The sequence below is a fragment of the Macaca thibetana genome, chromosome 12 (genome assembly GCF_024542745.1).
Source record: "Macaca thibetana thibetana isolate TM-01 chromosome 12, ASM2454274v1, whole genome shotgun sequence".
In the NCBI taxonomy this organism is placed as follows: domain Eukaryota; kingdom Metazoa; phylum Chordata; class Mammalia; order Primates; family Cercopithecidae; genus Macaca; species Macaca thibetana.
The window spans coordinates 125,059,734-125,079,103 of NC_065589.1; positions in this window are offsets into that span (position 1 = coordinate 125,059,734).

The following is a 19,370-nucleotide window of genomic DNA, read 5'->3' on the forward strand; positions in this document are numbered from 1 at the left end:
CTTCTCTCATTCCTGATATTGTTTTGTTCTGTTTTGTTTTGAGATGGAGTGTCACTCTGTCGTCCAGGCTGGAGTGCAGTGGTGCAATCTCAGCTCACTGCAACCTCTGCCTCCTGGATTCAAGTGATTCTCCTGCCTCAGCCTCTTGAGTAGCTGGGACTACAGGTGCCTGCCACCACATCCAACTAATTTTTGTATTTTTAGTAGAGACAGGGTTTCACCACGTTGGCCAGGATGATCTCCATCTCTTGACCTCGTGATCTAGCCACCTTGGCCTCCCAAAGTGTTAGTATTACAGGTATACGCCACCATGCCCAGCTAATTTTTGTATTTTTAGTAGAAACGGGGTTTTACCATGTTGACCAGGATGGTCATGATCTCTTGACCTCGTGATCCGCCTGCCTCAGCCTCCCACAGTGCTGGGATGCAGGCATGAGTCACTGCGCCCGGCCTCCTGATATTGTTAATTTGTGTCCTCTGTTTTCTGATCAGACAGTGCTGTATTAATGAGTCAGATAGCTTCTCTGTGTTGTCCCTCTATTGTTTACTTCTTCAGGGCAGATTTCAAAAATCCACAGGCACCAAACTCAAAGTTTGACCCATCTAGTAGCTTCAAACATAGCCCATAGAAACTTATTTTTAGCCATTTAGAGCCTGTCTGCTTTGCATGCCCCATGAAACTGCACCCATCTGCCAGCCACAGACAAAATAAACCTGGTAGTACAAGACTCCAAGCCACAGCTGCCCTTCAGAAATCAGATCCAGATACAATGTGCTGCTGAGTAGCGTCATCCGACACATAAGCCCCTGGCAGTCCCCTCCGCCTTGAGTACCCTACCCTCCCGCACTTCTGCGTGGCTGTCCCGGGGCTGTAGCCTCTGGACAGCCTCGTCCCATCAGGGACTTCCCTCACATGCCACCCTGTCAAAGTGTTGCCAAATAAAGCTTATTGTGTGCTATTGCTAAGTAATGGTCAGATCTTTTTTTCTTGGTCAGTCCTGAAATCCCCCTGTTGTTTCTGAGACAGAGTCTCACTCTGTTACCCAGGCTGGAGTGCCGTGGCATGATCTCGGCTCGCTGCAACCTCCACTTCCTTAGGTTCAACTTAGGTTGAACTCAGGTTCAAGCAATTCTCCTGCCTCAGCCTCCCGAGCAGCTGGGATTACAGGTGTGCACCACCACACCTAGCTAATTTTTGTATTTTTGGTAGAGACGGGTTTCACCATGTTGTCCAGGCTGGTCTTGAACTCCTGACCTCAAGTGATCCTCCTGCCTTGGCCTCCCAAAGTGCTGGGATTACAGGTGTGAGCCACTGTGTCCAGCCAGTCCTGAAATCCCTTGAACTCACTACAAATGGTGGTGAAGAAAGGGGAGGATTTTGGAAACGGTTAAGAAATTGATATGGGGTCCGCCCAGCCAGTAGGACAATCAATTGGCAAAAGGATCCTGGATAGTCCCAAGTGGTTGGGACTCAAAATTTGGAAGCCTTCCTCTCAGTGTGTATAGTATTGCCATGTGCCTCCTTCCCTCAGTGTGTATAGCATTGCCGTGTGCCACCTTCCATTCAGTGTGTATAGCATTGCCGTGTGCCACCTTCCCCTCAGTGTGTATAGCATTGCCGTGTGCCGCCTTCCGTTCAGTGTGTATAGCATTGCCGTGTGCCGCCTTCCGTTCAGTGTGTATAGCATTGCCGTGCCGCCTTCCCCTCAGTGTGTATAGCATTGCCGTGTGCTGCTTCCCCTCAGTGTGTATAGCATTGTCGTGTGCCGCCTTCCGTTCAGTGTGTATAGCATTGTCGTGTGCTGCTTCCCCTCAGTGTGTATAGCATTGCCGTGTGCTGCTTCCCCTCAGTGTGTATAGCATTGTCGTGTGCCGCCTTCCGTTCAGTTTGTATAGCATTGCCGTGTGCTGCTTCCCCTCAGTGTGTATAGCATTGTCATGTGCCGCCTTCCGTTCAGTGTGTATAGCATTGCCGTGTGCTGCTTCCCCTCAGTGTGTATAGCATTGTCGTGTGCTGCTTCCCCTCAGTGTGTATAGCATTGCCGTGTGCCGCCTTCTGTTCAGTGTGTATAGCATTGCCGTGTGCTGCTTCCCCTCAGTGTGTATAGCATTGTCGTGTGCCGCCTTCTGTTCAGTGTGTATAGCATTGCCGTGTGCCGCCTTCCATTCAGTGTGTATAGCATTGCCGTGTGCCACCTTCCCCTCAGTGTGTATAGCATTGTCGTGTGCTGCTTCCCCTCAGTGTGTATAGCATTGCCGTGTGCCGCCTTCCCCTCAGTGTGTATAGCATTGCCGTGTGCTGCTTCCCCTCAGTGTGTATAGCATTGTCGTGTGCTGCTTCCCCTCAGTGTGTATAGCATTGCCGTGTGCCGCCTTCCCCTCAGTGTGTATAGCATTGTCGTGTGCCGCCTTCCCCTCAGTGTGTATAGCATTGTCGTGTGCCGCCTTCCCCTCAGTGTGTATAGCATTGCCGTGTGCCGCCTTCCGTTCAGTGTGTATAGCATTGTCGTGTGCCGCCTTCCCCTCAGTGTGTATAGCATTGTCGTGTGCCGCCTTCCCCTCAGTGTGTATAGCATTGCTGTGTGCCGCCTTCCGTTCAGTGTGTATAGCATTGTCGTGTGCCGCCTTCCGTTCAGTGTGTATAGCATTGCCGTGTGCTGCTTCCCCTCAGTGTGTATAGCATTGCCGTGTGCCGCCTTCCGTTCAATGTGTATAGCATTGCCGTGTGCTGCCTTCCGTTCAGTGTGTATAGCATTGTCGTGTGCCGCCTTCCGTTCAGTGTGTATAGCATTGCCGTGTGCCGCCTTCCGTTCAGTGTGTATAGCATTGCCGTGTGCCGCCTTCCGTTCAATGTGTATAGCATTGCCGTGTGCCGCCTTCCCCTCAGTGTGTATAGCATTGCCGTGTGCTGCTTCCCCTCAGTGTGTATAGCATTGCCGTGTGCCGCCTTCCGTTCAATGTGTATAGCATTGCCGTGTGCCGCCTTCCGTTCAATGTGTATAGCATTGCCGTGTGCCGCCTTCCCCTCAGTGTGTATAGCATTGCCGTGTGCCGCCTTCCGTTCAGTGTGTATAGCATTGCCGTGTGCCGCCTTCCCCTCAGTGTGTATAGCATTGCCGTGTGCCGCCTTCCCCTCAGTGTGTATAGCATTGCCGTGTGCTGCTTCCCCTCAGTGTGTATAGCATTGCCGTGTGCCGCCTTCCGTTCAGTGTGTATAGCATTGCCGTGTGCCGCCTTCCCCTCAGTGTGTATAGCATTGCCGTGTGCTGCTTCCCCTCAGTGTGTATAGCATTGCCGTGTGCCGCCTTCCGTTCAATGTGTATAGCATTGCCGTGTGCCGCCTTCCGTTCAATGTGTATAGCATTGCCGTGTGCCGCCTTCCCCTCAGTGTGTATAGCATTGCCGTGTGCCGCCTTCCGTTCAGTGTGTATAGCATTGCCGTGTGCCGCCTTCCCCTCAGTGTGTATAGCATTGCCGTGTGCCGCCTTCCGTTCAGTGTGTATAGCATTGCCGTGTGCTGCTTCCCCTCAGTGTGTATAGCATTGCCGTGTGCCGCCTTCCGTTCAGTGTGTATAGCATTGCCGTGTGCCGCCTTCCCCTCAGTGTGTATAGCATTGCCGTGTGCTGCTTCCCCTCAGTGTGTATAGCATTGCCGTGTGCCGCCTTCCGTTCAGTGTGTATAGCATTGCCGTGTGCTGCTTCCCCTCAGTGTGTATAGCATTGCCGTGTGCCGCCTTCCGTTCAGTGTGTATAGCATTGCCGTGTGCTGCTTCCCCTCAGTGTGTATAGCATTGCCGTGTGCCGCCTTCCGTTCAGTGTGTATAGCATTGCCGTGTGCTGCTTCCCCTCAGTGTGTATAGCATTGTCGTGTGCCGCCTTCCGTTCAGTGTGTATAGCATTGCCGTGTGCCGCCTTCCCCTCAGTGTGTATAGCATTGTCGTGTGCCGCCTTCCGTTCAGTGTGTATAGCATTGCCGTGTGCCGGCTTCCCCTCAGTGTGTATAGCATTGCCGTGTGCCGCCTTCCGTTCAGTGTGTATAGCATTGCCGTGTGCCGCCTTCCCCTCAGTGTGTATAGCATTGCCGTGTGCCGCCTTCCGTTCAGTGTGTATAGCATTGTCGTGTGCCGCCTTCCCCTCAGTGTGTATAGCATTGTCGTGTGCCGCCTTCCCCTCAGTGTGTATAGCATTGCTGTGTGCCGCCTTCCGTTCAGTGTGTATAGCATTGTCGTGTGCCGCCTTCCGTTCAGTGTGTATAGCATTGCCGTGTGCTGCTTCCCCTCAGTGTGTATAGCATTGCCGTGTGCCGCCTTCCGTTCAATGTGTATAGCATTGCCGTGTGCTGCCTTCTGTTCAGTGTGTATAGCATTGTCGTGTGCCGCCTTCCGTTCAGTGTGTATAGCATTGCCGTGTGCCGCCTTCCGTTCAATGTGTATAGCATTGCCGTGTGCCGCCTTCCCCTCAGTGTGTATAGCATTGCCGTGTGCTGCTTCCCCTCAGTGTGTATAGCATTGCCGTGTGCCGCCTTCCGTTCAATGTGTATAGCATTGCCGTGTGCCGCCTTCCGTTCAATGTGTATAGCATTGCCGTGTGCCGCCTTCCCCTCAGTGTGTATAGCATTGCCGTGTGCCGCCTTCCGTTCAGTGTGTATAGCATTGCCGTGTGCCGCCTTCCCCTCAGTGTGTATAGCATTGCCGTGTGCTGCTTCCCCTCAGTGTGTATAGCATTGCCGTGTGCCGCCTTCCGTTCAATGTGTATAGCATTGCCGTGTGCCGCCTTCCGTTCAATGTGTATAGCATTGCCGTGTGCCGCCTTCCCCTCAGTGTGTATAGCATTGCCGTGTGCCGCCTTCCGTTCAGTGTGTATAGCATTGCCGTGTGCCGCCTTCCCCTCAGTGTGTATAGCATTGCCGTGTGCCGCCTTCCCCTCAGTGTGTATAGCATTGCCGTGTGCTGCTTCCCCTCAGTGTGTATAGCATTGCCGTGTGCCGCCTTCCGTTCAGTGTGTATAGCATTGCCGTGTGCCGCCTTCCCCTCAGTGTGTATAGCATTGCCGTGTGCTGCTTCCCCTCAGTGTGTATAGCATTGCCGTGTGCCGCCTTCCGTTCAATGTGTATAGCATTGCCGTGTGCTGCCTTCCCCTCAGTGTGTATAGCATTGCCGTGTGCCGCCTTCCGTTCAGTGTGTATAGCATTGCCGTGTGCTGCTTCCCCTCAGTGTGTATAGCATTGCCGTGTGCCGCCTTCCGTTCAGTGTGTATAGCATTGCCGTGTGCTGCTTCCCCTCAGTGTGTATAGCATTGTCGTGTGCCGCCTTCCCCTCAGTGTGTATAGCATTGCCGTGTGCCGCCTTCCCCTCAGTGTGTATAGCATTGTCGTGTGCCGCCTTCCGTTCAGTGTGTATAGCATTGCCGTGTGCTGCTTCCCCTCAGTGTGTATAGCATTGCCGTGTGCCGCCTTCCGTTCAGTGTGTATAGCATTGTCGTGTGCCGCCTTCCGTTCAGTGTGTATAGCATTGCCGTGTGCTGCTTCCCCTCAGTGTGTATAGCATTGCCGTGTGCCGCCTTCCGTTCAATGTGTATAGCATTGCCGTGTGCCGCCTTCCCCTCAGTGTGTATAGCATTGCCGTGTGCCGCCTTCCCCTCAGTGTGTATAGCATTGCCGTGTGCCGCCTTCCGTTCAGTGTGTATAGCATTGCCGTGTGCCGCCTTCCCCTCAGTGTGTATAGCATTGCCGTGTGCTGTATGGCGCTCTCCATTTTTGTTGGTTTACCTCAGACACTCATTAGCTTGGGCAAGTGGTAGCACCAGTATTTGAATGAACCCACACCACTGGAACTGACCTTTGGGGCCCGAGGCTTGGGGCTGCCCAGGAGCGAGGTCGGTCCACCTGCCTGAGTCCTCCAGTAGGCAGTTGCTGGACATTATAAGACATTTTGGCCTGAATAATGAAAGGGGAGGATGGCATGTACCTGGGCTGAGAACAGGCTACCCCCGACTTCCTAACAGTGTCCTGGTGATTTAGGGAACTCTTAGAGAAGAGGATGCTCTCGTCCCTGGAGACTGCAATGGCGGTGAATGAACTGATAAGGCAGAGACATCAGGCCAAGGCTGGTCTCCTAAGCACAGCTGGAGCAATACCTCTGCTACTGGGACCTGCTGTGCCCAACCCTTGTGCTAAGCCAGCTAAAGCATTACTTAAAGTGACTAAAGGCAAGGAAGCTATATCCCTGCCCCTCCCAGGACTCTGAAGGTGGTGGCTGTCCTACTGAGCAGGTGCTCCAAACCACGAAACACGGGTCAAGCTCTACTGCTTCCCACAGGATGCCGCTAGACAGGAGGCAGGGGTTGAACGCCCAGGGAAGAAGAGCCTGAGGGTAGGACCCTGTGGAAAAGGACTGGTGTCCTCTAGAGGAAAAGGCAGCATGACATCATCACGACAGTGATGAGTGGCAATCAATCACCTTCTGCTTTGCTGGTGACCACAGCAAAGTAATAAAAATGGAGAAGACGAAAAGGGAGGACCAAGAAGGAGGGGACAGCTCTCGCCTGGAAGAGAAAACGTCTTCTCTCTTGCCCTGTGGCCCTGCCTCTCCTAACCCAGGAACCAAAGAAAAGGGGGCTGGCTGGCTGTCTAGAGTGTTCTGGCCGGGCGGGAGCTCCATCGGAAGGGCTGAAACTCAATGGCTGGCTGCCCCAGTATGGGATGGAAAAATGGTGCCCCTGCAACAGCATCCTGCACATCAGTGAGGAAGGTGGGAATGACCCCCAGAGACGGCTGTGGACCATGGTCCACAGATACCTTGTTCACGGGGATTTTTAGGGCTTGGAAGGCTGCTGACCCTACGTTAGGTCCCTTAAGGGTCTGGGCAGACTGTCAATGGAAAATGTTAGCCGAGGCCAAAGGTCTTGGTCAGCTGGGGATGTAGGAGTGGGCTTATCAAGCTACAGGCTGAATGCAACATGGTGTGGCAAACCTTGAGCCGCTCAAGGGAGTCCTGACTCCATCTGCTTCTTTCTCAGGAGAGCTTCTGACAAAGTCCCCTTCAGGGGCAAAGATGTGAATACTAAAACAATTCAAGGGGCCACAGCTGCCTGGACTTACTGGAAACTTAGAAAAGACAAACTCAGAGTGCTGCCCATGAATTCTACAAACAACACCCCACCTGACCTAAATCCAAATTACTATGAACATAAGACTTCCCCTCTCCTAAGCCAGACAAGTTTCCTACAGCCAGGCATCTCCTTAAGTGTGAACCCTGCAATGAACAAGAGAGGTTACTTTGGATCCTAAGGAGGGGGGGTGTTCAAGATTGGATGATCTCTAGTAAATTGGTTTAACAGTTCCAATAATCACTAGGGTTAAATGACAATTCTCAGCAGGTGTCTCCTCTGGAAATAGCCCCTCCTTCATATCTGGCTGTGCCCCCCATACAGATCCAGTGGTCCATGTTCATGGAAAACAGACTCTTCTGGTAGACAATCTCCCTTATTACCTTTCTCCTAATAGTTATCTGGACAGGGTGCGGTGGCTCACGCCTGTAATCCCAGCACTTTGGGAGGCCGAGGCAGGTGGATCACTGGAGGTCAGGAGTTTCACACCAGCCTGGCCAACATGGTGAATCCCCATCTCTACTAAAAATACAAAAATTAGCTGGGTGTGGTGGCGGGAGCCGGTAATCCCAGCTACTCAGGAGGCTGAGGCAGGAGAATCGCTTGAACCCAAGAGTGGAGGGTGCAGTGAGCCGAGATCACATGCCATCGCACTCCAGCCTGGGCGACAAGAGCAGGACTCCATCTCAAAAAAGAAAATAGTAATGTGGACTCCAAAAAATAAACCACACTGGGTGATGAAATCTCATATTCCAGGAAATGCTCATGCTTTAAAAGGACCTGTGGACTTTGTACCCTGGCTTGAACTAAGTCAGCGTGACAGGCTGTAATCCTTCCAAGGGGAATGGTTTGGGAGGATTAATTAAAGGGATAATTACCCACTTAACTGATAGTATTGGCCTGGTTTTGCTACAATGTGCATCCCATTATTGGAATGGATCTCCTCAGTCGCTATGTAACGCATGGAACAAACCCAAGTCTTTCACACTTTTTTTGTGGGTGCCGGGGGTGAACTTTCCCCTCGTGATGCAGGTGGTAAACGTGCTACCTTACCGCTGAGGTGGGGCATGGAAGGATTACCGCCTGTCACAGCTGACTTAGTTCAAGCAGGGGCACGAAGTCCACAGGCTCACCCCCGCCCTTTCTCAGAGAGCTGGTTTCATACGGTTAGATTCGTTTGTCACAGTCTGCATTTCATCCTAGGATTGTCCTGATTCCCTAAATGAATTTTATATTTTTTGAGACAGGGTCTGGCAGCCTCGAACCCCTGGGCTTAGGTGATCCTCCCACCTCAGCCTCCCAAGTAGCTGGGACCACAGGCACGTGCCACCAGGTCCAGTTAATTTTTCCTTTTTTTTTTTGTAGAGATCAACCTATGTTTCCCAGGCTGGTCTCAAACTCCTGGCCTCAAGCAATCCTCCTGCCTTAGCCTCCAAAAGTGCTGGGATTACAGGCATGAGCAACTGCATCCAGCTAAACAACCTCTCTTCTTGCAATACCGTTTCCTTGTGGGTTCACTAACATGCTAATTACCAGATAACACAGGAAGATGGATTACAGAGCAATAAGACAGGCTGGGTTCACCCTGGAACATGACCAGTAGTGACGGCCTCTATAACAATGGCACAGGTGGGGACCACCATGGGAAGACGGAGGTTCTGGGGAACTGCTACCAGCTGCAGGGCTGAGAGCAACATATCTGACATTTGTTCATTGTTCATCTATTCATACAGTCATTCGTGCATGAATTTACTGGACATCTGCTGTGAGCAGGCACTGAGTGGCGCAAACATTCCTAGAGCAGTCTCATCAGAGAAAAGACGCACACAGAGAGAGAAATTATACTACGATGCAGTTATGGAAACTCATTCAACAAAACTTTACTGAACGCTTACTTACTATTTGTCCAGGTAATGTTACTGATGCTGGAAAAAAGAGGAAAGGACATCATTTTGCCCTCAGGGAGCTGACAGTCTAACAGCGAGAGAGACATGTGAATAACTACAACTTCTATGGTATAAGAAAATACTAAACTGGAGACATGTTCAAAGTAGTGCAGGGGCGGGAGCGGAGCGAGACTTGCTGGGGTCATCCAGAAGGGCTTCTCGGCAGGTAAGCTGCGGCTGACCCACACAGATGTTAATCACAGCAAGAAAAGATCTTTCACAGTGGTCCCTGTGCGTCAGGCAGGCTAGAGGTCTTGTCAAAAGTATGGCATATGTATCACGTGCAAAATGATTTGAAGTAGAATGTGGACCAATTTTTAATTTTTTACTTATGCATCTAAATGTGCATTACAAAAAAATATAATGAAGAAGCCAAACTTTCACTGATATGATTGCTCAGAGTGAGGCTAAAGGAAAGAGTTTTAAAACTGGTTTGAATCACAAATAGTGCATAGATGTGGAAAGCATCTTAAATGTGGCTTGCCAATGACTGGATTTTGAAAAGCACCGATATATGCATCTTTTTTTTTTTTTTTTTTTTTTTTTTTTGAGATGGAGTCTCACTATGTCGCCAGGCTGGAGTGCAGTGGTGCGGTATCAGCTCACTGCAATCTCCACCTCCTGGGTTCAAGTGATTCCCCTGCCTCAGCCCCCCGAGTAGCTGGGACTACAGGCATGCACCACTATGCCCGGCTAATTTTTTGTATTTTAGTAGATTCAGGGTTTCACCATGATGACCAGGAAGGTCTCGATCTCCTAACCTCATGATCTGCCCGCCTCAGCCTCCCGAAGCGCTGGGATTACAGGCATGAACCACCATGCCTGGCCATATGCATCTTATTTTAGTGAGATGAGATGTGGTAGTTGGCGAGGTAGGGAAAGGGAAGAACACTGGACACAAGGAACACCAACTCAAGGCACACAGGAGAGAGCGCTCGGGCTGTCCAAGAACAGGTGGTGGGGAAGCGCGGTGGGCTGCGGGGCACACGGAGGGCTGGACGAGCATGCGGGAGCAGAACCCCTGCTTCTCTGTTCCACTGTCTGTGTAAACTTCTCAGATCGGTTCCCACGGTCATGTCTCTCCAGGAAGCTTCTCAATGGCACACACACACCATGTTACCCTCCCCTATGTCAAGTTTGTCCAACCCGTGGCCCAGGACGGCTTTGAATGCAGCCCAACACAGATTTGTAAACTTTCTTAAAACATTATGAGATTTTTTTTTTTTTTTTTTTTTTTTTCAGCTCATCAGCTATCATTAGTATATTTTATGTATAGCCCAAGACAATTCTTCTTCTAACGTGGCTCAGGGAAGCCAAAAGATTGGACCTCCCCGCTTTAAGATAAGCAGTTGTTGACTTTAAGACAAAAAAGGACACTTTGTAATGACAAAAAAATCAATCCATCAGTAATATTCACCATTATAAACATAACGTACCAAACAACTGAGCACAAAAACACACGAAGCAAAAACTGATACCACTGAAGGCAGGAACAGACAACTTAACAAAAGTAGTTGAAGACGTCAATACCCAGCTTTCAATAATGGATGGGACAGCGAGGCAGAAGAGCAGCAAGGAAACAGAAGGCTGAGCAACACTCCAAACCAGCTACGCCTACAGACTCCCGCACAACACCCAATGACAGAGCACACCGTCTTCTGAAGAGCGTGTGAAACATTTGCAGGACACATCAAATGCTAACCCATAAAACAAGCCTCAATACAATTAAAAGGACTGATATCACACAAAGTGGATGTTCTGTGATCAAAATGGAATGAAATTAGAAATCGATAATAGAAGGAAATTTGAGAAATTCATAAATATGTGGAAATTAAACAACTCCTAAATACCAATGGGTCAAAGAAGAAATCAGAAGGAAAATTTAACAGTACTTGAAATAAATGAAAATGAAAACACAATATACAGAAATTTACGGGATTCAGTGAAAACAGTACTTAGAGGGAAATGTACAGCTGTAAACACCTATATTAGCCAGACATGGTGGCTCATGCCTGTAGTCGCAGCTACTTGGAAAGCTGAGGCAGGAGGATCATCTGAGCCCAGAAGTTTGAGACCAGCTTGGACAACATAGCAAGACTCATTTCAAAACAAAAACAAAAAAACCCCACCTATATTTAAAAAGAAGAAGGATCTCAAATCAAGAATTGAAACTCCCACTTAAGAAACAGAAAAAAAAAAAAAAAAAGAGCAAGCAAAATCCAAAGTAAGCAGAAAGGAAATAAAAAAGATTAAAGCAGAAATAAAAAAACAGAATAGAAAAACAATCAAGGAAAATCAATAAAAGTAAAAACAGATTATTTTAAAAGATCAACCACATTTCTAAACCTTTAGCTAGACTGACCAACAAAAAAGAGAGAAGACAAATTACTAAAGTCAAGAATAAAATCGAGAGGCCAGGTACAGTGGCTCATACCTGTAATCCCAGCGCTTTGCGAGGCTGAGGCAGGAGGATGGAGACCAGCTTGGGCAAGATAGCAAGACTCCATCTCTAAAAAAAAAAAAAAAAAAAAAAAAAAAATTGATAATTAGCCAGGCCTGGCTAAGTGTGGTGGCTCATGCCTGTAATCCCAACACTCTGGGAAGCTAAGGTGGGAGGATCACTTGAGGCCAGGAGTTTCAGACCAGTGTGGGCAACATAGTGAGATTGCCTCTACAAAACAAAACACAAAAAAACAAACAAAAAAAACTTAGCCAGGTGTGGTGGTGCACACCTACAGTTCCAGCTACTCAGGAAGCTGAGGTGGGAGGATTGCCTGAGCCTAGGACGTCAAGGCTGCAGTCAAGCTATGACTGCACCACTGCACTCCACCCAGAATGACAGAGTGAGATTCTGTCTCGGAAAAAAAAAAAAAGGGGGGGGCAGGGAAGGGAGGCCAAGGCAGGAGGATTACTTGAGGCCAGGAGCTCAAGACCAGGCTGGGAAACATAGTGAGACCCTAGCCCTACAAAAAAGTGAAAAAAAAATTAGCCGGGCGTGGTGGCTCATGCCTGCAGTCCCAGCTACTCAGGAGGCTGAGGCGGGAGGATCGTTTGAGCCCAGGAATTCGGGGCTACAGTGAGCCATGATCAAGTCACCGATTTCTAGCCTGGGTGACAGAGCAAGACCCTGTCTCTATAAAATAAAAATTAAGAAATAATAAAAGAGGGGAAATCAATGCTGACCTTACAATAATAAAAGGGATAACAGGGGAATCGTTTAAACTGTATGCCAACAAATCCAATAACTCAGATGAGATGGAGAAATTCCTACAAATAAACAAGCTATCGAAAAACTTTCCAGAAAGAAAACGCCAGACCCAGATGGTTTCAATTGTAATTCCACCAAATGTTTAAAGAATTAATACAAATTCTTCACAAACTTTTCCAAAAAATAGAAGATGGAACATTTCTACCTCATTCTGTCAGGGGCCAATATATTCTGATGTTAAAACCAGAAAAAGACATCACAAGAAAACTACAGATCAATAGCCCCTAAAAAATAAAGAGGAAAAAATCCTAACAGAGTACCAGCAATCCAATTCCAGCAACTTTTTTTTTTTTTTTTTTTTGAGATGGAATCTTGCTCTGTCACCAGGCTGGAGTGCAGTGGCGTGATCTCGGCTCACTGCAACCTCTGCCTTCTGGGTTCAAGCGATTCTCCTGCCTCAGCCTCCCGAGTAGCTGGGACTACAGGGGCCCACCACCACGCCCGGCTAATTTTTTGTATTTTTAGTAGAGATGGGGTTTCACCATCTTGGCCAGGATGGTCTCGATCTCTTGACTTTGTGATCTGTCCACCTCGGCCTCCCAAAGTGCCGGGATTACAGGCACGTGCCACCGACCCTGGTCAGCAACTTATTTTTAAAAAGATTATGCACTGTAACCAAATAGAATTTACCCCAGGAACGCAAAGTTGGCGTAACACTAAAAATAATCAATTAACGTAACATGTCAATACAATAGGATAAAAACCACATGATCATCTCAATAGATGCAAAGTACTTGACAAAATTCAATACCGCTTCATGATAAAATAACTCAGACTAGGAATAAAAGGCAACTCCTCAACCTGATAAAGGGTATCTGTGAAAAATATCACAGCCAACATCATCCCTACTAGTGAAACACTGACAGCTTTCCTCTTAACTTCAGGAACAAGATGACAATGAATGTATGTGCTTGTTATTTCTGTTCATTGCTATACTGAAGGTTCCAGTCAACTAGGCAAGGAAAAGAAATAAATTCATCCAGATTGGAAAGGAAGAAGTAAATTTATTTATATTTGCAGAGGATATGATCTTGCATATAGAAAAGCCTAAAGAATCCACTAAAAAAAATTAAAATTAATAAACAAGTTCAGGCCAGGTGCAGTGGCTCACACCTATAATCCCAGCACTTTAGGAGGCCAAGGTGGGTGGATCACTTGAGGCCAGGAGTTGGAGACCAGCCTGGGCAACATGGTGAAACCTTGTCTCTACTAAAAATACAAAAATTAGCTGAGCGTGGTAGTGCGTGCCTGTAATCCCAGCTACTTGGGAGGCTGAGGCAGGAGAATCACTTGAACCTGGGAGGCGGAGGTTGCAGTGAGACGAGACTGCACCACTGCACTCCAGCATGGGTGACAATGTGAGACTCCATCTCAAAAAAAAAAATTTAATAAACAAGTTCAGCAAGGGAGCAGGAAACAAGATCAATACAGAAAAACCAACAGTATTTTTATACATTAATATTGAACAATCTAAAAATGGAATTAAGAAACAACATTTACGATAGCATCAGAAAGAATACTTAAGAATAAACTTACCAAAAAATGCAAAACTTGTACTCTGAAAACTACAATAATTGTTGAACAAAATTAAAGAAAAATCTAAATAAAATGGAAAGACATTCCATATTCGTGAGTCTGTAGACTTAACAGTCAAGATGGTGTTGGGCGTGGGGCCATGCACCTATATAGTCCCAGCTACTCAGGAAGCTGAGGAGAGGATCACTTGAGCCCAGGGGTTCATGGCTGCAGTGAGCTATGATCACACCACTATACTCAGCCTGGCAACAGAGCAAGGCCTTATCTCGAAAAATAAAAGTATATATTGTCAAGATGGCAACATGCCCCAAACCCAAACTGATCTATAGATGCAATGTAATCCCTATCAAAATCCCAGTTGGCTTCTTTGCCGATATCAACAAGATGACCCTACAATTCATATAGAACTTTGGGGGACTCAGAATAGCTAAAACAATCTGAAAAAGAACAAAGGTGAAGGAATTATACTTCCTGATTTCAAATCTTCTTCCAGTGCTATAATAAGAGAGCATGGTACTGGCAAAAGGACAGACATACAGATAAATGGAATAGAATGGAAAGTCCAGAAATAAACCCTTACATATATATGTTCAATTTATTTTTAAAAGTTAAACAGACTATTTTTAAAGCAATTTTAGGCTTACAGAAAAATTGATGGCTGGACAAGGTGGCTCACACCTGTAATCCCAGCACTTTGGGAGGCTGAGGTAACAGGATCTCCTGAGGCCAGGAGTTTGAGACCAGCCCAGTCAACATAGTGAGACCCTGTCTCCATCTCTACAAAAAATGGAAATAATTAGCCAGGCATGGTGATGTGTGCCTGTAGTCCCAGCTACTCGGGAGGCTGAAGTGGGAGGATTGCTTGAGCCCAGGAATTCGAGGCTGGAGTGAGCTGTGATTGTGCCACCGTACTTCAACCTGGGTAACAGAATGAGACCCTGTCTCAAAAATAAAAATAAAATGAAATAAAATAAAAATTGAGCAGGAAGTACAGAGAATTTCCATATGTACCCCCTCCCCATGCACAGTTTCCTATAGTATTAACATCTTGCACTAGTGTGGTACATTTGTTACAATCAATAAACCAATATTGACACATTGTTATTGTATCAAAGTTCTACTAAGTTTTGACAAGGGTGCCGAGACCATTCAATGAAGGAAAGAGTTTTTTCAATAAATGAAGCTGGAACAACTGTATAGTCACACACAAAACAATGATTTTGGACCCCTACCTCATGCCAGATACAAAAATTAATTAACAGCGCTGTAAAAATCTTAGAAGAAACACAGGAATAAATCTTGCATTAGGCAATGGATTCCTAGTTATTACACCAAAAACACAGGCAACATAAGAAAAAAATAGATACACTGAACTCTATAAAAATTAAAAACTTTTGTGCTTCAAAGGATACTATGAAGAAAGTAAAAAGACAATCCATGGAATGGGAGAACATTTTTGCAAATCATTTATCTAAGGCGCTTGTATACAGAATTTATAAAGAACTCCTATGCTCCACAAGAGAAAAGCAAATAACCCAATGTTTTAAATGGGCAAAGAATCTGAACAGACATTTGTCCAAAGAAGAGATACAAATGGCCAAAAAGCACATGAAAAGATGCTCAACATCATTAGCCATCAGGGAAATGTCAAAACCACAATGAGATGCTACCTCACATCTACTGCAAGGGCTAAAACAACAATAGCAGAAAACAAACCGACAGAAAAAGAAGTGTGAGGATGTGGAGAAATGGGAATCCTCAAACGTTGGCTGGTGGAAATGTAACACAGGGCAGCTGCTTTGGAAAACAGTTTGGCGGTTCGTCAAAAGGTTAAAAATGCAGTTACCATATGATCTGACAATTCCATTCTTAGCTATAAACCCGAGAGAGCTGAAAACATGTTCACACAAACACTCGTACGTGAATGTTCATAGCAGCATTACCGATCATAGCCAAAAAAGTGTAAACACAAAAGTTCATTAACTAATGAATGAATAAGCACCATGTGGCATATCCATAAAATGAATATTATTCAGGCATTACAAGAAATGCTACAATATGGATGATCTTAGCAAACCTTACACAAAGGGAAAGAAGCTGGACATAAAAGGTGACACATTGTAGGATTCCATTTATATAAAGTGTCAAGAATAATCAGATCCATAAAGTAGATCAGTGGTTGCTGAGGACTGGTAGGAGGGGAGATGGGGAGTGTTATGGGACTTCTTTTTGGGGTGATAAGAATATCTAAACAAAGATTGTGGGGATGGTTACATAACTGAATATACGAAAAAAAAAAACCATTGAATTACCACTTTAAAAAGACTTTGTAGCATGTGAATTAAATCTCAGTAAAGTCGTTACATTAAAAGAAAAAGCTAAAGTAAAAACAATATCTTTCAAGAATTGCATTGCAATCACATTAGACCACGTGATGAAATCCTCAAAAGCGTGGGCCAGGTGGTAAATCCTGGCCAAGGCTCCTCGGGCCGGGCCGGCTGGGAGGGCTGCATCGCGCTGAAGGCGCTGAGGTTGCAGCGGATGCATTCCGGGCCAGTGATATGATGTGGACAGGAAAAGCCTTTTGCTCTGGGAAAAATGGAGGATTGAAACCTCTTCATGTCTTTTTCCTAGGTCCTGATTTGGGAAGACCAAAACAGGGACTTCTACAGTAGCGACTTAATCAGCAGATGCTGGGTGGTCGCCTCCGCACATGGCCTGGTGGGCGGGACGCCTTGCCTTGTCACGCGGGGTGGATGGGCCTGTGCCTGGCCTCTCTCCAGCTGTGGCTGACAGTACTCATTCAGCCCAGGCTTCCAGGCCCTCCTGGGCCCTCCTATCCATTGAAGGAAATGGGAGATGACTGGGCAATGGAAAAGCCTTTGGAGTCAGAGGTAAATCCGTGACTTGACTTATTGCTGTGAGACCCTGGACAGCCGGATATAGAGCTCTTGTTCTAGCACTGGACCTGGGAATCCCCAGAACCGGGCCCCTTACCTCTAATCCACAAACCTATGAGGTAGGAGTGGCTTTCTTTCCCAGACCCGCCCTCTCCCTGCGTCCTAGAGCCACCGGGCAAACTCGGTGACCGCTGCCATCCAGGCGGTCTCAACTCGGTTTTGTTGTTTTGACAGTTGTCATTTTTGCCGTGACCCTTGTAATGTAATAGGTTTGTTTTCTTTTTTCCTTTTTTCTTTTTTTCCCCCCTATTTTTTTTCTCTCCTTCTCTGTCTCCTGCCTTCCTTTCACCCTCCAAAAGAAGTCTAACTATTAGAGTTGGCAGCAAAATTTAAAGAAAGTGGTTTAAAACTCAGAGAGCCAGGGCTGGGCGTCGTGGCTCACGCCTGTAATTCCAGCAGTTTGGGAGGCTGAGGTGGGTGGATCACCTGAGGTCAGGAGTTCAAGAGCAGCCTGGTCAACACTGAAACTCTGTCTCTACTAAAAATACAAAAATTAGCCGGGCGTGGTGGCGCGTGCCTGTAATCCCAGCTACTCATGAGGCTGAGGCAGGAGAGTCGCTTGAACCCGGGAGGTGGAGGTTACAGTGAGTGGAGGTCAGGCCATTACACTCCAGCCTGGGCGACAGAGAGATAGTCTCAAAAAAATGAAAACAAAACAGAACAAGTCAGAGAGTCAGAAAATAGGAATTTTAGAGTAAGGAGCTGGGGCAATTACATGCTCTGGTAGCGTTTGAGAATCTGGGGGCCCCAAAGCTTCCCCCCGGGCATTTCTTGGGTACTGTGTGCCTCTCTGTGGGGGCGATGCTTCAAAGCCCCCAGCTCAGGAGATCTTTGTCGGCAGCGTGGTGAGTAGGACGAGAGAGGCGCACAGCAGTGTGCGTGCCAGGCCCCATATGCTTTTAAAAAGGGACTTTCTGCAGCTAGGGACACTCCGATAAGAGAGTGGAAACTGGTTTCCTCCCTGTGGTAGGGAGATTTTTCTTACCCTTTTGAACTGTTTCTTTTTTTAACCATGAGGAGGTTACTTTCCATCTAAAAAGTAATAATGTAAAAACCACACGGGGGTGAATGGTCTAGAGCGGAGAAGTGCCTGCCTCCGGAGGCTGCAAGCTCGGGCCCGCAGCAGAGCTGCTGCCCACTCTGCGGGAGGCCTCTTCTGGATGCGTCTTCATGGGTTACAAGAAGCACATTACTTTGACCCCAAAGGTAATTATCTTGACTCACTAACTACCTGAATCAGCATATCTGGCTTGGAATCACACAGCTATGACTCCAAACCTGCTCTTTCTTAAAACAGCAAAGGTGTTTGGTTGGTTGGTTGTTTTACCATTTACAGACATTCAAAGGACTCTTAAGGCAACGTTAAGACTTGTTAACTGGCTGGGTGTGGTGGCTCATGCCTGTAATCACAGCACTTTGGGAGGCCAAGGCTGGAGGAGCGTTGCTTGAGCCCAGAAGTTGGTGACCGACCTGGGCCATCATAGTGAGACTACCTTTGTCTCTACTGAAAAAAAAAGAAAAGAGGCCGGGCGCGGTGGCTCACGCCTGTAATCCCAGCACTTTGGGAGGCTGAGGCAGGCAGATCACAAGGTCAGGAGATCGAGACCATCCTGGCTAACACGGAGAAACCCCGTCTCTAGTAAAAATACAAAAAATTAGCTGGGCGCGGTGGCGGCACCTGTAGTCCCAGCTACTCGGGAGGCTGAGGCAGGAGAATGGCGTGAACCCGGGAGGCAGAGCTTGCAGTGAGCTGAGATCCGGCCACTGCACTCCAGCCTGGGCAACAGAGCCAGACTCCGTCTCAAAAAAAAAAAAAAAAAAAAAAAGAAAAGAAAAGAAAAAAAAAAAAAGAAAAGAAAAAAAAAATTAGCCAGGCGTGGTGGCGCACATCTGTAGTCCAAGCTACTCAGGATGGTGAGTTGGGAACTTAAGCCCAGGAGTTCAAGGCTGCAGTGAGCTATGACTGTGCCACCGCACTCCAGCCTGGGCAACAGAGTGAGGCCCTGTCTAAAAGAAAAAAAAAAAAAAAAGAGTTGCTGATATGGTTTGACTGTGTCCCCAACCAAATCTCATCTTGAGTTGTATCTCCCACAACTCCCACGTGTCATGGGAGGAGCCCGGTGGGAGGTGACGGAATTGTGGGGGTGGGTCTTTCCTGCACTGTTCTCATGGTAGTGAATGAGTCTCGTGAGATCTGATGGTTTTAAAAACGGGAGTTTTCCTGCGCAAGCTCTCTCTTTGCCTGCTGCCATTCATGTAAGAAGTCACTCGCCCCTCTCGCCTTCTGCCATGGTTGTGAGGCCTCCCCAGCGATGTGGAACTGGAAGTCTTTAAACCTTTTTCCTGTATAAATTAACCAGTCTCGGGTACGTCTTTCTCAGCAGTATGAAAATGGACTAATCCACTTGTTACACATTTTGAGCCATGGAAAGTGCTCAATTTGGAGTACTTGAAAATTGCCACCCTTGGAGTACTTGAAAATTTTTGTATTTTTAGTAGAGACAGAGTTTCAGTGTTGACCAGGCTGCTCTTGAACTCCTGACCTCAGGTGAT